At 35.5% G+C, this 18,601-nt stretch overlaps 1 protein-coding gene across 3 annotated transcripts in view; it reads left to right on the top strand.

Moving 5' to 3' along the window:
- The first annotated feature begins 397 nt into the window (after positions 1 to 397).
- Positions 398 to 18,601, top strand: part of USP25 (ubiquitin specific peptidase 25) — a 111,350-nt gene continuing 93,146 nt past the window's right edge. For 2 of the 3 annotated variants that reach the window (XM_008701929.2, XM_040621092.1), the window contains exons 1-3: positions 398 to 474; positions 3,949 to 4,093; positions 16,438 to 16,561. The gene's annotated coding sequence lies outside the window, so the exon portion shown is untranslated. Of the gene's footprint in view, positions 475 to 3,948; positions 4,094 to 8,525; positions 8,543 to 16,437; positions 16,562 to 18,601 lie in introns of those variants that run through there. The other variant, XM_040621091.1, reaches the window with a different exon arrangement.

The following is an 18,601-nucleotide window of genomic DNA, read 5'->3' as shown; positions in this document are numbered from 1 at the left end:
CAGCCCCTATTGAAAGTAGCCCATGGATAAAACTGGTTTCCTTAATTCTTCTTAGGCTTAATCATTGTGCATATCACTCCTTTTCTTGTTGGGAGGAATAAATTAGTCAGTGAGGAAGGGGCCAGAAGCCATGAATTCAGTAAGACTTCTTGGGAAGTAATGTAGAAGTTCCTTTTTGGAAACAGGAGAATGGAGTAAGGGCTCCCCACTGCATGGTTTATTTTTCCTGAAATAGTGAAATTTGTTGAGTCTTTCGTCAAGTTCTATATTTTTTCTTCTCTATACTAGTTTATTTTGTGTTTTCTGTTTTTTTTTTAACCCAAAGTTCATTTATTTTCTTATTCTTGTATATTTTCAGATTTTAAAAGTGTAATGGTTTCGGTTTTTCTCCTCTAGCACCAGCAGACGTTTTTGAATCAGTTGAGAGAAATCACTGGGATTAACGATGCCCAGATACTCCAGCAAGCCTTACAGGTATGGCCTCTGTTTCGCGGCATGCAGTTGAAGTTGCACTCTCATCCCCACTGCCTACGGTATATTTGAAAGGTTTTTAGTTACATTTTCTGGTGTAGTAATAGAGATAGAGGAAAGAACTTTTATAATGTAAGAGACTTACTTAGGCTGTAATTTTGAGCATGTTTGTTTTTAGCAGCCTAATGTTCCGAGATAACCTTGGAGTGACAGATAATCTTTCTCCATGTGGAACACTTTTCATGCAAAATGGAGGGATAGGAATCCAAATGCAGTGGCTGATTTTACTCAAGAGCTATGATGTTAGAGTTTAAATGGGGGTAGAGAGTGGGGTGGGGTAGAGAAATACGGGGAGGGAGAGGAGGAGAGAGAAAATAGAGGGTAAGAAGCTTACATTTTTTCCTTCCAAGGAGAAATAAAACTTGGCTAACATTGAACTGATTGCACCTTAAGAACATTCAACAGCAAGTTGAATGTTAGTATATGCAGTAAATAAAATGCCTCCTTTTGGTTGCATCTTCTGATGGTCCCTCATTTCCACATGAAGAAACCCAAGATGAGTCAAATCACATGGATATGCCCTCTTGAAAAAGATCAAGTGAATAAAAGATGTTTAAGAACTACAACTGCAGGGGCACCTGGGTGGCTCAGTCAGTTAAACCTCCGATTCTTGATTTCAGCTCAGGTTGTGATCTCAGGGTAGTAAGACCCAGCCCTGCCTTGCGCTCATTGTTCAGTGGGGAGTCTGCTTGAGATTCTCTCTCTCCCTCTCCCCCAAACCGCCTTTGCTCTCTCTCTTATAAATAAGATATAAATAAATCTTAAAAAAAAAAAAAAACGAACTGGAACTGCATTTTAAGGTTATTTCTATATTGCTCCTGAGGGCTAACAGCAATATAGTATTTTTGCTGTTTTAAGGCATACATACAACTTCAGTCCTTTGGAACTTGCTCTATGAGATGAGTTTAATTATGTAGTTTTTGATTCTTTTTTTTTTTTTTTTTAAAGATTTATTTATTTACTTATTCGACAGAGAGAGACAGCCAGCGAGAGAGGGAACACAAGCACGGGGAGTGGGAGAGGAAGAAGCAGGCTCATAGAGGAAGAGCCTGATGTGGGGCTTGATCCCAGAACGCCGGGATCATGCCCTGAGCTGAAAGCAGACGCTTAACCGCTGTGCCACCCAGGCGCCCCGTAGTTTTTGATTCTGAGCCAAAAGTCCTTCATTTGTTTCTAGAAATAATCTTATCTTTTAGATTATTGTAATCAGGATAATAATAACTAGCGGTTATTAAGCTCCTATAGTACTGGTGCTGTTCAAAGTATTTTATGGGGCTAACATCCTCCTGTTAAGTCTGTTGAGGTAGGTGCTGGAAGAGCTGGAATAGAAACCAAGCAGCCTGAGCCTGGGTGCCACACTGAATTTCCACTTTTACTACAAGCTTTGCTTCATCTTTTTGTCCTATCAGGAAAATGATGAGACAGTACTGTTTAGAGCATTAATGCAGGGTTTATGAAGCAACTGTATTTGGAGAGGAAGCAAAAATGTCAGACCTCAGTTTTTATGATTATGACATTTAGATGATTGCCAGCCCTTTCTTTATTCTGATAAATATGACTCAGTCACTCCATGTCTGTTTTCAGAAAGTGCCTTTACCATTCTCCATTTCTGAGTGTGAGGCTATACCCATCTCTTGTCAGGGCAAGTTTGGGGAATTCCCTTTTTTTAACTTGGGAAACATGTAAAATATGTTCAATTAAATGAACATAAAGAGTTAATCAAATGAACTATTGTCCACATTTTCTTTGAGGTAAGTTGTGTGCTATAGTTTTTTTTTTTTTTTTTTTTTTTTTTTTTTTTTTTTTTTTAACTTTGCTCTCAGTTACCAGTAGTTGGTGGAGGGGGGGGAGTGGTCAGTGTACTTAAACCTTAACCATCACCCAGTATAAATTTGTAAGATGTTTAATAATGAGTTGACTTCCTCAGTAATATACTGACGAAGAATCTACTTTTGGGAAACACGATGTCATTGATTTCAGTACTTTTAGTTTAAGAATCTATTTTTAGCCCTCCAAAGTAAGTGATCTTCAAGTTGTATAAATCTCTGTTGCATCCAATTTATTATTATTATATAAGATGGTATATAAAAAGCACTTAGCACATTTCTTGGCATGTAGTAAGTGTTCGATAAATGTAGCCATTGTTATTGTATGTTACTTTACCGCTATTTTACTTATCTAGCTATAGATTGTATTATATCTATATTTCTGGTGAGTCATTAAGAGTCTTATAATGGTTGTGATACAAAGTTTAAAGCAGTGGTGCTTTTCCAACTGCACTCTTACTTTTTTTTTCCTCTCTTCCCTGGGTAACTAGAATTGGAATTGGGGTGGGTTGGGGACCTCATTCTTCCAGTTGCTCAGGTTTCAAATCTTGGAATCATCCTGATCTTCCTCCTTTTGCCACCTTTCACATTTAATGTGATAACAAATAATGTTGGACTCTCTGCGTTAGCCCTTTCTCGCCTATTGTCTATTCTCAACACACAGCCAGAGCGATCCTTTTAAAATGTAAGTCATACCATGTCATTTCTGTCCAAAACCCTCCACTGGCTTCCTATTCCAGTCTCTGTGTATGCTAAGGTTCATAAGGCCTGCATAGTCTTAGGTGTTCTGGCCTTCTGTTACAAAGATCACTTCATTATTAATATCTCGTTTCCTAATATCGTTTCAATTAGCTGTCCTGGAGCTACTGTTATATTTATTATTAACTCTACAGAGAATAAAGAAATAGAACTGGTCATGTGTCTTCTCATTATTTTGCTGTTATAAAAACTCTTGGTTTTCTAATACCTGCTTTCTTCTAAATTAACTTCAGAATAATTTTGTCCAGATATGCTTTTGATGAGAACTATGTTAAATTTATATACTTAATTTGGGTAGGATTGTCACCTTGACAGGATTGAGTATTTCTGTCTAGTTCTGTGTGTCTCTCCATACTATCAAGCTTCAGAATGTTTTGCTGTTTTCTGCCTACAAGTCTGACATTTGCTTAAGTTTGCCTCTAGGTATGCATTCAGCAACCATACTGAAGTTTATAGTTCTTTGCAGAAGTACTGTTTCAGATATTCATTCTCATCCTTTTGTATGGCAAGTTCCAAAAAACATTTTTTAGTTTATTTGTTCAGAAGCATAAGTTTTGTGATTGACTTTAAGGAGAAATGAAAGTAATGGGAAACTAAGAAATTATAGAATTGATTCTTATATTAGTAGTCTTAATAGAAAAAGGAATTACTACTGATAGATTATACTTTGTTTATGATCAGTTTATAAAATTAACATCACATAGAATGATTTCAAATCTAAAAGTGATTTTTGCTATTAAGTATTTGTTGTTATGGAGAAAATTAAATAATTCATGTGAGAATGTGTGGAGTTATTCCAAAATGTTTGATGTTCCATTCTTGATATTTGAAGGATAGTAATGGAAACTTGGAATTAGCTGTGGCTTTCCTTACTGCAAAGAATGCCAAGACCCCTCAGCAGGAGGAGACAACTTACTACCAAACAGCACTTCCTGGCAATGATAGATACATCAGTGTGGGAAGCCAAGCAGACACAAGTAAGTTTACTTTTCTTTCTTAATATTTAATAAGAATGTAATCAAAAACTTTCCTTGGGAATATATTTTGTTTAAGCAGAGGTGAAGGACAGAGAACCACTTTACTTTAACCTTGGTTCTTTTTAGTGTAGTTGAAAAGAGTATATGTTTTTATTAGCTGCATTATTGTTTTCTCCAATTCAAGCGTAAAAGATTGTATTTATGTGTCCTTTCATAGAGCATTTCACTTAGTATTCATTGTTTTGAGATACAGAACAGCTATAGGTGTTACTCATGAAAGCAACAAACATTTCCAGGATTTTAAATGGGCACAAACATTTGTTTTATGGGTTTTAAGTGTTGGTAGAGGCCTTAGTAGTATTTTTGAAGGTAAGCTATTGTTTCTAATTAAGTTTACCACTTAACAGAATTTCCCTTCCCTTAACCCTCGCCCCTCCCCAAAATGAAGATTTTAGATAAAAGTGCGTTACCATGTAACAAAGTAAACACACACACACACAGACATATACACATATATGTGGAAAGTTTTATGTGGGATTCTAGTTTTTCTTTATAATGTGAATGGTTCATGCTTACATATAGTGCTGAATTTTTCAAAATATGTTTAGTTACTTCTGTATCTCATTATGATGTAATAACTACACTATATAAAATGTATTTATTTTATAAAATTAAAGGTATTTATTTTTATGCATTCTGTATTTAAGAAGTTTGATTACCAACTTGTTTGAAGAGAATTTCCGTTTTTTTTTTTTTTTTTTTTTTTTTTAAGATTTTATATTTAAGTGATCTCTACACCCAGGATGGGGTTTGAACTCACAACCCCCAGATCAGGAGTTGCCTGCTCTACTGACTGAGTCAGCCAGGCACCCCTCTGATTTTGTTGATAGACTTTCTCAGAGTTCGGAAACAACTAGGAAGAACACATTTACATGGTTGTTTATAACTGTTGTCAGTAAAGATTATTTTAATGTTTGTTGATAAAATATTTTAATTTTAAATTTTCAGGTTAATCTTAATATTTTTGTTCACAAATGATCTTATGTGCCAAAAGCTGAAATAGTCCTACCTCACATGGGTTATAGGTGATAGAAGAAATTTTATGTATGTGAGACAGACCTAATTGTTTATGTCTACGTTCAAGACAAACTGTGGTTTGGACCCTGTCTACATCTCTAACTTCATTTTCTACTGTTTTTCTCTTCTTACTTTATAAAACTGCGATAATTCAGGATGGCTTGGAGTTCTTTCCCATCCAGTGCTATTTAATTTCTTTGGTCTTTACACTTGCTGCTCCTTCTGTCTGGAATCCCCTCTAGCCTTTACCCCCACGTTAATTACCTCTGGTATTGTAAGAGTTAGGTCAGGAGCTTCTGGCTTTAGAATTTTTCTCCTGGCTTCTATGTTAGAGCAAGTGTTTCTCTAGCACCCAGAGCATACTTGGGTCTTAATGAGTACTGTCTTTTTTTGAAATTATTTGCTTGTGCCTTTCTTTCTTACCAAACAGAAAGCTTAACAGAGCGAAAGGCCATTGATGTGCTTATCATCATGCTAGAATAGTTTGCATAGTTTCTCGAAAAGTGTTCATTGAATTATTTTTGATAATTTGTGTAAAAAGCTGTTTCAGAACCAACGAAAAGGAATGAAGTTGAGAAGCTTGTTGCAAGAAGTTAGAAAAAAGAGAAGTAGTATAAATAGTGGAAGAATTAGTGTGTGAGAATAACATCTGTCTTTCAAGGTTCTGAGACTTGGGGGAAAATGAAATTAGGTAGAGAAAGGAAAAAAAGTTATTGACTGAAGGCAACTGGTTGAAGTGAAGGAAACAGGAAATTGACTAAACATGGTTCACTGTTCTAGTGGAAAGGATGACAAACTTTTAGACTGATAGCTGTGAATTCTTAATATAGATGGTAGACTTTGTGACATGAGGTAGTATATATAGGTAGGTGGGGGAATTAGGATTTATAAGACTTTCCTAAATAAAAGATGTCTGATTTGCTCTGTAAAGTCAGAAAGTATTGTTTAAGCCAGATGTTAACACCTCTTCAAGACTTTTGACAAAGAATAGTGAAAATGTTATGACAAAAGAGATTTGAATAGATGCTCTTAGGGAGAAGGCAAACCTAATATCAGAAGGTGTGTGTCCCATATGAATGATAATTAAAAATTGTGTGTGTGTCTTTGTGTGTATAACTCTTGAAAAATATTCATTAAATAATTTTTTATAAGATATATATTTGAGAGAGAGAGAGAGACTGTGTGCCCGTACATATGCGAGGGGGTTGGCAGAGGGAGAGGGAGAGACTCCACATTGAGCGCGGAGCCTAATGTGGGGCCCAATCTCACGAGATCACAAGATCACGACCTGAGCTGAAACCAAGGGTCGGTCGCTCAACCCGCTGAGCCACCCAGGTGCCCCTCATCAAGTAGTTTTATTTCACTTTAAAGAGATGGTAGAGAAATGGAGTTTCTGGTTTCATTACAACTGATTATCATATTGAGCAAATTGTGTGCTGTTGTGGTTTCTTTATCAATAAAATGTGCTATCCTTCTCACCAAGGTGCTAATTTATACTTAGTAATTCAATAAGTTGGATGGTGTGTCCATAAAGTTGTTTGCAGATTATTGAGAAAAACCCTTGTAAAAATATAATGTATCGTATTATACAATTGTATAATAACAGTATTGTTATTGTATTATAATAGTATCAAACTGAGAAAAAAATACCTGATGGGGTAACATTCTTTTCCATTTAACAGATTTGTACCATAGTTCATGAAGTTCTAAGTACAGTTGCCTTTAGGAAATAAATCAGCATTTAAATCTGGCAGTGTCACGGTAGTGGTATGTGGTGTAGCAGTGAGAAAGTAAGGAGATGTCATGCACTCAGCAGATACTTTAAATTACTGTGCTGTTAGTGCTAAGAAGAAATGAGGTCTTTGTGCATTTTTAATTCTTGGAAGGAGTGGTAAAACATGTGAGGAGGAGAGATAGGAGATAATTACCAATATATATTCAAACACAGACCTCTATTGAGAAAACTATGTAAGTGCTACAGGAGTGTGGTGTATTGGAGCAATCAGAGTGTGAGGAAGTTCTCAAGGGATTGTTCTAGATATAAAAATCCTTTTTGAGCATTTGCTCAATTTTATATGAAATACATTGTTATTTGAAAGTTGACCATAGTTTAACTTAATTTTTTCAAATATGGCATGTTTTTAATTAAAAAATTTTTTTTTATTCCTTTTCTTTTTTAAGTATTAAGTCTCTTACAACCAGGGCTAAAACATTAAGCTGTACTAACTTTAAGTGTGCCATCTGTTGGTTATGGTGCTGACAAAAACATCTATATTTTGAAATAAAAGTCTCTAATGCTAAATACATAAGATTCCTTGTTGATGTAAGCCCCTTAGAAGGAATAAAATACATCTTTTTTTTAATGACTAGAAAAGGTTAGCTTTTAAAGTAATATCCTATAGAAGTCTCATTTGGGGCTTGTGGGGAAATTTTCTGTTATACATAACTAGATATGTCAGAAGATAAAATTATATCACTTTATAAAGTTTCTTTTTTTTTTTTTTTGAAGATTTTATTTATTTATTTGACAGAGAGAGAGAGAGTCAGCAAGAGGGGAACACAATCAGGGGAAGTGGGAGAGGAAGAAGCAGGCTCCCAGAGGAGCAGGGAGCCTGATGCGCGGCTCGATCCAAAGACCCTGGGATCATGCCCTCAGCCGAAGGCAGACACTTAACGACTGAGCCACTCAGGCGCCCCTCACTTTATAAAGATTTAACACGTATTTGTGAAGCTTCATTTAATATTGAAAATATAATTACATTTTCAATAGTAGGACTGTGATTATTCTTTCTACCTTTCATTTTTGAGAGAAAAAGAAAACATTTCAAGGAAAGCTTATACTCTGCATAAGAAGGAATTAAGTAGTGATGTACTTGGTGTCTTGTTATGGCATTTGTAATTTTCCGTACTCTACTGAATTCTGAGGAAAGGCCCAAATCATTTGTAATAATAGTAAAAATTTTAGGCATCTGTTTTCACTACTTAGATCTCTTGTCCAGAATTGGATATTGTGGATTGTCAAATGAATGCTTCCCACCTCCAGCTTAAATTGGAAATAAAATTGTGTTGGAGTTTTGCAGTAAAAAAATACTAATGCAGAGCGGACTAGGATACAATGCAAGATGTTGAGGTACCATAGGTATATGCTTAATAGATTCTGCTAAGTTTTTGTGTCATGGCCAACTCGGTCATAGACATGACCATGGAAGGCTTTTGCCCAATTTGAAATCAAATAGTAATATTCTTTCTTTCATGACCATTAAATTCTTTTGAACTTTTTTAAAACAGGAAAAAAACAGTACATGCCCACCAGAACAAGATGTACTACAATTGAGCAATCAAAGTGTGGATCAAAAGATGAGAGGGATTTGGGTAGGTAATTTTAACACAGAAAGTAATTCCACATATTAGCTTACGTTTTAGAGAAATTGGTATAACACATCAGAATGACCGTTAAGTGGTTGACCCTTCACAAATTTAGAATCAGTGTATTTTTTTTCCCCCAAAAAGGAATTGAATTATTAGGTAAGGATTGCATAGAAAGTGAGAGGCTCTGTCTTAGAACTCTGGTTTTGGTTATATTGCTTGGCCAGCCTAACAGTGATTTAAAGCTCAAATGATAAATAGATCCAAGTCTAGTGCATTCGTCTCTAAGGGTAATTGCTTATGTTAAGCAGTTTAGGATTTTATTAATTGAACGCTTATATTTTTCCCATTCTTCAAATAATGTTAAACGAGTAATGATGGATAGAAAAAAAAATCAATGCGAAGAAAGTTAAATCTCTTTTTCCACAGAGATTTCTTTTTTTTTTTTTTTTAGATTTTATTTATTCATTTGACAGAAATAGAGACAGCCAGCGAGAGAGGGAACACAAGCAGGGGGAGTGGGAGAGGAAGAAGCAGGCTTCCAGCGGAGGAGCCTGATGTGGGGCTGGATCCCAGAACGCTGGGATCACGCCCTGAGCCGAAGGCAGACGCTCAACCACTGAACCACCCAGGCGCCCCTTTCCACAGAGATTTCTTTTTTTTTTTTTTTTTAAAGATTTTATTTATTTATTTGACAGAGATAGAGACAGCCAGCGAGAGAGGGAACACAAGCAGGGGGAGTGGGAGAGGAAGAAGCAGGCTCACAGCAGAAGAGCCTGATGTGGGGCTCGATCCCATAACGCCGGGATCACGCCCTGAGCCGAAGGCAGATGCTTAACCGCTGTGCCACCCAGGCGCCCCTCCACAGAGATTTCTAATGCATAAAACTGTTTTGATGATTCCCCAAAAGTCAAGGTTAAGCTTACAAATGAGATGCTACAGTGGTATGAAAGTTACTTGTAACTGGTTGGATGCAAGTAGGTTAGGTTTCTATTTTATTCTAAGCATTCTGTTAGACATGTACTGCAAAGTGACTTTATGAATTTTCTTAAATTTGATGGCAGAATGATAGCCATGGGCTATAGCTTTTGTTGACTAATACTGAACATTAACTTTAATTTTTTTTCACAATCCAAGTTGGAAAACCATAAAGTTGATGACAAAACTCAGGAACAGCTCCTTTACTATTCACTTTTCTTACCAATGCTGTCATTATAATTTCAGCAGCTATTATTAATTTATTTTTTTAAAGATTTTATTTATTTATTTGTCAGAGAGAGAGAGTAAAGCAGGGGGAGTAGCAGGCAGAGGGAGAAGCAGGCTCCCCGCTGAGTAAGAAGCTGGATGTGGAACTCAATCCTAGAGGCCTGAGATCATGACCTGGGCCGAAGGCAGACACTTAATTGACTGAGCCACCCAGCACTTAATTGACTGAGCCACCCAGGCTTCCCTCAGCAGCTATTATTAGAAACAGAACAAGACCATTTAGAGCTGAGCTGTTCAATATAGTTGCCTATAGTCACATGGCAACTTAAATTTGAATATAAATTAAAACCAATGCTAAGATTTAGTTCTTCTGTTGCACTAGACACACTTTCAGTGCTCAGTAGGAGTCTCATGTGGCTGGCGGCTACCATGTTGGACAGTGCAGACTAATAGTGTATTTCCATCATCACAGAAGGTTCTTTTGGACCTCGCTGTTTGAGAGAATCTGAGTTCAGCAGTGAGAAGATTGGAAAAGTGGGAACATCTTTAGAGCTGACTGGGAGCAGAGGAGAATGGGAGAGTGGAGTGGAAACACAGTTTGCATCGTGTATGTCTTCTTGCTTTTAAGTACTGTTCTTCTCTCATGATACTTTATCACGTTGTTTGTCCTTTAACTTACTAGAAAAAATTTTAGGTGGAAAAGCATATGTTCTTAAGTCTTATAATTAGTGCCACTGTGAAGATGATTCACTCATTTTTATCTCTATTCCATTGTCTAGATTTAGCCTTTATTTGTTTAACAAATATTTACTGATTGCCTCATCTGTATCAGGTAGTTTTTTAGGCCATTAGAAAACAGAGTCTCAGTTTACATAGGGGAAAGACAGTAAACAATAAATAAATAATGTCAGGTAGTAGTAAGTTCATGAAAAACAGTAGAGGCGGGTAAAGGGACAAGAGGGTGGCAGGGATGTGGTTGAACGTCAGGCAGGAGACATACTAAGAGAGTCGATCGGGGAATATCTCTTGGACCAGTTTACATGTATATGGATACCTGAGTGAAGTTAGGGAGTAAACCTTGTGGGTGTCCGAGGCAGGTGCGTCCCAGGCTATACAGGAGTATGTTTGGCTCAAGAGATGAGTGGTGTGGATACAGCCATGGTGAAGCAGAGTGAGTGAGGGTGAGAATGGTAGTTTTCTTGTTTCTGATCTGCAGACCATCTCTTCATTCATTTTGCCTCTCTCTCCTAAGGGCATCCTCATTCTTCTCATGGCCCAGCGATTTTTTTTTTCTTTTTTTTAAACAAGCTCTACCTATTCTCCCAAAATAATCATTTAGTTTGCATTTCTGTCAGTTTTTGCATACTTTCCCTTCAGTTGCTCTTGCCTGGTATATATTATTACAATTCTTGTCAGACTCTTATTCAGTACTTTAACTGCTAACTCCCCAAACAGTTCTTTCTACTCATATCACTCCCCTGCCTCGAAATCTTTGCTGGTAGTAAATATAAACTTGACTTATTGGGGGGAAAAAAAGGATTTCCCTTAGGTTTAACCCTATGTAATTAAGGAAAACAGTGGAAGACCTTTTTTTTTCTCCTAAAATCAAAATCTTTACATGTGTTGTAGTTTCAACTATATTATGGGCTAAACTGACTTTTGTAAACTAACTTGGAAGCCTCATGTCATTTAACATACTGTTCTTATGGAAAAATTAATTATGAGTTATAAATAATGCATACATTTGAAGTCTAATTCATTGTCAAGTTCATGACTGCCTATATTTTAGAGTAAGCAGAGAAATGTTTCATAGTTGGTATTTAAGTTTTACTCAAATGGTCATTCTTTGGAGAGTGAAAGATTTATTAGGGTGAATGTTCTGTTTTGGTATATATATTTCTAACTTTACAGAAAAGAATGTTTTAACTTGGGCAGACTTGAAAATGATGGAGGCTTTTGTAACATGAGACTTTGTATAGTGTTACTCAGCTAACACTAACACATTTGTGCCCTTGAATTGTGTTCATACTAGTACTAGAGGGAGGGTTGTTTGAAAGAAAGTTTGGTGTTTCACTGAGGTCCTCCCTTGATACAGGTATAAAAATATTCATGGTACTCTGGTATTTGGATGGAATTTTAAAAAGACTAAATTTTTATAATTGAAATTAGAAATTGTTTCAGTTAGAAATAATTTATAGCCAAGTGCATTCACTGTTCCTTTTCGAGTGTAAGCATATAAGAAAGTCATAGAAGGCTAGTCTTCATTGTGAAACAAATATTCATTACATATTTCATGTTTTAGGAGAAATTGTTCTAACTCCAGAAAAAGAAGAAACTCATGTTTAACCATTCTATTGAAATAACACTTAATTTGTTAATATCTGGTCTTAAAATCATATGTATTTGGTATATGAGTAGGTTATAATAGTCTTTGAGGATTGCTGTATTGTTTTTAAATATCCTATGGAAAGAAGAAGCTTTATGGAGTAATGGGAACATCATGGAGAAAGTTATTGCAATTATAATGAAATTAAAAATAATAAATAAACCTCCATTGCTTAAAGGAAAAAGCCCCAGCTTTTCGGTTAAGGACCAATAATCTCTGATTAACCTATCATTCTAGCATTAAAGAATACTATTGCTTGTTTCTTCCTTTGCTTACACTCAAAATACTTCTGACACCAGATGTGTGAATTTTCCCACGCCTGACTGATTCTCCACGAGCTGGGTGTCCTACAATTCTATTCAATTCTGACACTCTCTGACATTAGCTTCAGATTCTATAAGCTAAGGGCTCTCAGTCCCACAAGACTGCCCCCACTTTAGATGGCAGGCACAAGTAGTGGGTCCCCAGGTTACCCACTCTTCCGTCTGACTTGGCTACAAATTGGGGGTTCCCACAGCCTCCTCCTCGAGTTTGATAATTTCCGCTAATGGCTCTTGGAACTCAGAAAAACACTTACATGGACTGGTTTGTTGTATAAGAAGAATATGATAAAGGATACAGATGAACAGCCAGATAAAGAGGTACGTAGGGCAAGGTCTGGAAGGGTCCCAAGCACTGGAGCTTCTGTCTCATGGAGGTTGGGTGTGCCAGCCTCCCAGCATGTGAATATGTTCACCAACTCAGAAGCTCTCTGAACCCTGTACTCTAGGGACTTTTATGGAGGGTTCATCAGGTAGGCATGATTGATTATTAGCTTAATCTCTAGGCCTTCTCCCTCCCTGGAGAAAAAAAGTTCCTCTCAAAGTTCCAAGCTTCTCATCATGGTTTGGCTTTTCTGGTGACCAGCATTCATCCTGAAGCTATACAAGAGTCCACCAGGAGTCATCTCATTAGAGCAAAAGATGCTCCTGTCACCCAGGAAATTCTAAATGATTTAGGAACTCTGTGTCAGGAAATGGGTCAAAGACCAAATATTAGAAACTTACCTTGCTCTTTGAATGGATTTAACTATGCTTGCTTTTATCATACCATGGAAAAGATTTCATTCTAAGTGTTGGAAGAATGTCTACATTATAAAACAAATCAAAATTATTAATATCACTTGATTTCTCCAGAAAAGCTTTTAGATGTCGGGAAGATGTGTGCATAGTGGTAGAAACAAGTTTTCCAAAGTTACCATTTTTGCTTGAAAAGTCCACATTATTCATTGGCAACACATACCATTATTTGTTCTCCCGCAGGTGACAGGCTCACTTTGTTTATTCTTGAGAAAATATCTGCCAAATTCTGAAGCTTGAGTAATCATAGTTTGTAGTTTGTTGTTTTTTTCAAGTAAAAATAGTGTTCCATGAAAAAAAAAATGCTTGCAACTCAAGCATTGCACTAGTGTTTTCTCTTGAGCGCAAGCTTACTTTGGATGCAGCAGAAGTACCATGCACACTTCCTGTTTTGTCATGTAGAATTAAAAGAACATGTAAACGAGTGTTTGAAATTTAATAAAATAAAATTTTCCTTTTTAATCAAAGATCTAAGAGAAATTGGCTTTTTTTTTAGTAGTGAGTATGCATAGCTTTAGTACAGTGAATTGCCCAAACAACTTGGTGCTACTGCCTCGATTTGTGCAAAGATGCCATTGTTTTGCATCATCAGTGCAAGTATGATATGGGAGAAAAGGCAAATAACATCTTAGTATTTTTATGAGAATATTTTTTACTTATGGAGCTCCCTTCTCTCTTAGGGTCTTAGGGGAATCCCCAAGACTCCATTGACCACTCTTGGAGATCTGCTAGTGTAGAGGAAAGATTTAATAGTTAGAAGACTTAAATTTAAAGCCTGTCCACGATTATTCTTAATGACGGTATACTTCATTTGTCACAACTTCAGTTTTTTATGAAATAGGGTTAAAAACACCTTGCCTTGTTTTTTGCTTTTATGTTGCTTGAGTTACAATTAAATTATGAAAAGCTCTAATTATAAGTTGTTGCTATTTCTAAATGAGTTTCTGCTCTAGCCAGTTTCTTTTACTTGTCAGACATGAAACAGTAAACACTCCAGATAGTTTCAAAGAAGAAATTTAATACAGGGGATTAGGTTCTTAAAAAAAGAAAAATCACTGGATAGACTGGAGGAAGGATCCCTAGCTCAGTCTTGTGAAATGAGTCCCAGATTCTTGCAGGACTGGCCAGCCAGGGAAGTTGCTCCCTCTGCCACTATCAGGAAGGTAGTGGATCGGGAGGCTCCTCTGGGACTACCGAGTTCAAGAACATACTTCTGGAGCTGCAGCCCCGAGAACAAGCAGGCAGGATTAGGTAACTGCCACTGAGCTATGGCTGAACATTGGAATGCAGAGTCTGGTTGCCACTCTACTCTCTATCTCTTGACATTCCCGATTCTGGAAATTGGACACTGGAATGCTGTGGGGAACAACCTGTATCTGTTCAGTCATGCTGGAGAAAATAGCCCAAAGCAGCGGGGTAATGACATCCCCCTCACTTTGCCTTCTGTGTCCCCTGTTAGTGCATCAAGCTGGGGGAACCTAATTCCCCAAACCGGTTTTTCTGCTTCTTTGTGATTTTGGAATTATTTTTTTTACTTCCATTATTCTCTCTTGACTCACTTTTCTAGTCATTATTTAATAACTAAGATCATTCTCATTTTTTGAGGCGCATTCATGCCTCTCTGTCCTAGCTTCTTGATCAGTTTTTAAGCTGGACGGGATGGCTGCACCCAGGTGACATCCATCCCCAACTGCGATCTAGGTGGACTTGGGTCTTGTAAGCAAGCAAGACTTAGGACACCTGCAGCCTGCTGGTATAGGGAGGCGTGCTCCATCATTCCAGTTACCTTCTTGTATTCTGTTCTACATTTTACTGGACTGAATTTTTTCGGACCCTACTTATTACATTTTCAGGAGGTTTTATTATACTCTCTAAAGACATAAAAAACACCTTCCATAGCCAGCTGTTATTTCTAATATTTTTAATATTCTTTTGTAAGCAACTGTTCAGAGAAAAAGTGTGGATAACAATAGAAGTAGACTTTTGAAACTGTCAATATACATTATGTCTTGCATATTCTTTTTGAGTAACTACATATAACCCTGGAGTCAGATGGTAAAATGCAGGCATTTTATTTTTCATCCCCTACCCCTTTTTATGTTTCTTTCCCCTCTTGCAAATTTTTTTTGCAAGATTACAAAGAAAAAATTTAATTTTTAACATGTCTGAAATACAAATAAACAAAATGAATATAAAACGTACCCAAAATACCTGTAAGCATAAGCCTAACCACGCAAAGCTATAGCATTCTGTCTTATTATACTGTTTTGTAATCGTCTACTTAGCAATATATTATTGTTTTTATGGTAATGGGGGTATTATTGCCATCTTTTGAGTGAAGGAAATTGACCAGTATATATTGGGAAATTAGATTAAAAAGTTTTTTCTGAACGTAGTAATAGCTGTAGCCTCTGTTCTTTGTAAAAAGAATACTTAACAGCATCAAGACTATTTTCTTTCTAACAAAAGAAAATGGTATCATTTATTTGTATATTTCTTTTTGTGAAATGAAAAGTTTTTTTAAATGGAGAGGATTGCATGTTCATTCAACAATTCGGATGGTAGAGAAGTGTTTAAAATAGAAAGTGAAAGGTCCTGATACTTCCTTCCTCTTCCCATAACCCTCCTCCTCAAAATTAACCGCTGTTAACAGTTTAGTACATTCTTCCAGTCTTTAAAAAATGTATACATAAACATTTGTGTTCATGTACTTATGGTCAGTTAGTTTCTGAAGCATAATTTTTGAGATCTCAGTTATTATATTTTGTTAGATAATGTCTAGGTAGTAGTATGCATGAACTGTAATGTGTGTATATTGGGATTAACTTCAGAAAGCATAAATGTAAATGTTTAATATGTTGATTTCAATTTTTGTTGGTAAAAACCTGTCTTTAGTGGTTTTTCTGCTTATCTTTTAATCAGAGGCTTCATAGTAAATATTTAGATTCCAGTGCAGTGAAAAATGTTTATGATCTTAATGCTTTAGACATATTCTCTAGGGAAGAACATTAAGTTTTAAAATATAACCAATTTAAAATATGTTTGCATTCTCTTCAGAGAGGCCGTTATGGAGAATTATGTTGGTGCTGACTTTGGTTTGAGAGGATATGTTGGGTATAAAATCCCCATGATAAGAATTACCTTCATTTTGTTTGACTTTTAATTTTGAGAAAGATAGTTTTGCTTTTCAGATGTGATTGATCTCACTGGAGATGATAAAGATGATCTTCAGAGAGCAATTGCCTTGAGTTTGGCGGAATCAAACAGGGCATTCAGGGAGACTGGAATAACTGATGAGGAGCAAGCCATTAGCAGGTAAAAACATAATTTGTATAAAGTAGCTATAAGTACTATTTATAATAGAAATAATTGGCATTAATTTCAAGAGTCACAAAGATATACTTTGTTATTCTAAATAAACCCATTAATAAACTTTAGTATTGTTTTTATACTTTCTGTAACCAAAGTTTCATATTCTAGTTCCTATTGCATTTGGAGCTTAGATTTTTAGGATTTTGGAGTAGCATTAAGAGGCATTTAATTTAGGTGTATATTTTAATATTTTTTTGATTTGTTTTTTCTTTCCTCATCTCTTTTGGACACATTGTCCAATTCAGTGTCGTCATGTATAGCAGGGGTCAACAAACTTTTTAGTAAAGGGCCAATAAATATTTTAGGCTTTGTTGGCCATTTGGTTTCTGTCACGGTTACTCAACTCCAGTGTAGTAGTGCCAAAGCAGTCATAGATAATACATAATTTAATGAGCGTGACTATGGTCCAATAAATCTTGTTTTAAAAAACAGGCTGCCAGCTGGATTTACCCCATGGGCCATAATTCTCTCCATCTTCTGATCTATATAATATAATAATACTATGTTCATAGGGTTTTTTTTTTTAAGTTTTTATTTATTTGACACAGAGAGAGAGCACAAGTAGGGGAAGCAGCAGGCAGAGGGAGAGGTAGAAGCAGGCTCCCCACTGAGCAGGGAGCCAGATGCACGGCTCCATCCTGGACCCTGGAATCATGACCTGAGCTGAAAGGCAGCCCCTTAACGACTGAGCTACCCAGGTGCCCTTATAGGTTTTGTTTTGTTTTTAAAAGAAATAGGCAAGATTCTAAGATGTGGGATAGAATGCATCTTTTGATTTAATAATGAAAACTTTTTAGGTTGAAACATTTTGATTCGTTTATGGATCAAATAAAAATAAATTTGATTTTATCACGAAGCAATGTTCATTTAAAAAAAATCCTTAAAATACAACCATAATCTTCTAAACAACCCTATGAAGGTAGTGGTAACTATTTTATTGAAGAAGAAATTGATCTTTTAAGAGGTTAAATGATTTTCCAAAAGTACACAGCTAAGGTAAATCTTGTGACTCCATTGTTCTTTTCCCTATAACAACAAGTTGTTTGGAATGTACCAGCTTTCTCAGATAATTTCCCTTGGTATGGTATCAATAGTATACTTCTTTCTAAGTAATCCGAGATTAGTATATGGTAGGAGAGGTCTCAAAATGCTGTTTAGCAAAGGCACATAATTTTTCTTAGTAATACTTTTTAATGTCTTTAAGTGTTACTTTGGAAATGTTACTTCGTAAGACATTATAATAAGATGGAAAGACTTACATTAAAATTCATTGTCCTTTTCAGTTGGGATAATATCAATTAATGCCAGTAATTTTAAATGAAAAAGCAAAAATTTATACATTAGCTTTAGACATTGTAATTAGGCTTATTTTGTGAAGGATTTAGAGAAATTGTAAAATTAGTTTTGTCTCAAAAAATGGGTTGGAATGAAATAATTGTCTTGAATAATTATAAAGGTTGACTACTTAAACTTTGATGAGAAGTATTTTAAACATGAAATACATGAGTTGGATATCATATTTAAAGGAAATGATCTATTATGTGTACAAGATTATAAATAGAATATATGCCATATCATATTTGTATATTATATATATGCACATAAATATATACCATAATATATACCAGATCTTGTTTTTAAAGGTATATGTATATTTTTGTTTAAATGAATTTATGTTAGTATACAAATAGAATAAAGTCTGGAAGCTTATTACCAAATAGTGTCGGTAGTTTTGTATCATGTGTTTTCAAGTTAAAACTGCATATACTAATTAATTAATAAGTAAAAGTAACTTGAAAGTTAAAGGATTAAAATTATTCTTAATCTGTTATTAAGTTTAATGTATATGTTTATATTGTTTTAGATGTTCATTTTTGTCCAGATGAAAACAAATATCTCTTAAGATAATGTTCTTTTTTATTCTTGATCTTCTAAATTTTAATATACTCTTAAAATAGTGAATACTTCATAAATATTTTTATT

Source organism: Ursus maritimus, unplaced genomic scaffold, assembly GCF_017311325.1.
Source record: "Ursus maritimus isolate PB19 unplaced genomic scaffold, ASM1731132v1 scaffold_4, whole genome shotgun sequence".
NCBI classification, from domain to species: domain Eukaryota; kingdom Metazoa; phylum Chordata; class Mammalia; order Carnivora; family Ursidae; genus Ursus; species Ursus maritimus.
The sequence above is the reverse complement of the archived record's forward strand: the minus strand, read 5'-3'. Positions and strand labels throughout refer to the sequence as shown.